Source organism: Arachis ipaensis, chromosome B07, assembly GCF_000816755.2.
Source record: "Arachis ipaensis cultivar K30076 chromosome B07, Araip1.1, whole genome shotgun sequence".
NCBI classification, from domain to species: Eukaryota; Viridiplantae; Streptophyta; class Magnoliopsida; order Fabales; family Fabaceae; genus Arachis; species Arachis ipaensis.
The window spans coordinates 112065394-112067217 of NC_029791.2; positions in this window are offsets into that span (position 1 = coordinate 112065394).

A 1824-nucleotide genomic window follows, 5' to 3' on the forward strand; every position below is an offset into this window, starting at 1 on the left:
ATTGAAGCTGAAAATTCTGCTGCTCCTGCTATTAATGCTGCCACAACTCATGCTAAACCACAAGTTAATGAAGAAGATAATGATACAAACATTGAGAATCCAGAAGCTGCTCGTAGGGGAAAGAAATCGTATGTTTGGCAGCATTTTACTCAACTTTCGTTAACTGAGACAAAGGGACTGCACCAAGCTAAATGTAATCATTGCCAGAAAAAATACGGTTGTCATCCTACTAAACATGGCATAAATTCTCTAAATAAGCATTTAAAGAGTTCTCATAAGTGGATATTTACTAAAGCGGGGAAGAAAGGGACACTTCATTGCTACATGCCCAAAATTGAGGAAGAAGAGGATCTATGCAAGGCTTTTAAGGGTTATAACTTAGAAGATTGTAAGAAGTCTGTAGCTGAGTTTGTTGTACTTGATGAAATGTCGTTTAAAGTTATCGAGGGGATTGGGTTTCGTAAGATGTTAAATCGATTTGAGCCAAGATTTACGGTACCATCTAGGATGACAGTCTCAAGAGATTGCTTTCAACTTTATTTAGATGAGAAGAAAAGGCTACAAGAATGGTTGGAAAATTCATGTGCTCGGGTTTGTTTGACAACAGATTGCTGGACATCAAATCAAAATTATACTTATATGACCTTGACTGCACATTTCGTTGATGAAGAATGGAAGTTACAAAAGAGAATTATAAATTTTTGTCAAATTGAGAACCACAAGGGTGACATTGTTGGAAGAGAAGTCGAGAAATGCTTGAGAGAGTAGGGAATTGAAAAGGTTTTCACAATCACGGTAGATAATGCAAGTTCGAATGATAGAGCTATTACTTATCTTCAAAGGAAATTAGGTGCAAGAGGTGGGTTGGTGTGTGGAGGAAAGTATATGCATGTGAGATGCTATGCTCATGTTCTTAATTTGATAGTGAATGAAGGAATTAAAGAGCAACACACTTCAATTGAAAGCATTAGAAATGCTGTAAGGTATGTTAGGTCCTCTCCTCAAAGGACTAAAAAATTTAAAGATTGCATTGAGGCTGAATTAATTGAATATAAAAGTCTTGTGTGCTTGGATGTTCCAACTAGGTGGAATTCTACCTATCTAATGTTGGAACATGACGAGAAATTTGAAAAAGCTTTTGATAGAATTTATGATCAAGAACCTGATTTTCTTAGATGGTTTGGAGAGGATAGTGGGGGAAAAAAGAAATTTGGTCCACCTACACCCCTTGATTGGCAACATGCTAAGTTATTCATGGATTTTTTGAGAGTCTTCTATGAGATAACTTTGAATTTCTCATCTTTCTTGCATGTTACATCTAACATATGTTTTCATGAAATTGCATCTGTTGCTTCTCAATTAACATCTTGGAGCCAAAATCAATCTGATTTGTTAGGAAGTATGTCATGCTCTATGAAACATAAATATGATAAATATTAGGGACCGGTTGACAAATTTAATCCATTGTTACTTGTTGCTGTTGTATTGGATCCTCGGTACAAACTAGATTATCTCTGTTGGTGTTTGGAGGATGTTTATGACAAGGAAGTATCTACTAGCATGACTGGTGTTGTTAAACTCACATTAGATACATTGCATAAGTTTTATGAAAAAGAGGTTGTCGATAATAAAGGAGTGGATGATGGTGGAGATTCAGCTAGTATTGTATTGGATGACAATATTAAAATCTCAGCCGGTGCCAAGGGCATTTCTGAAAATCGAGTGAATATGTGGAAAAAACAAAAAAGAGAGAAGGCTAATGCAGATAGCAAGTCAGATGTGGAGAGATATTTGGCCGAGGATACTGTGGAAGATGAGAATTTT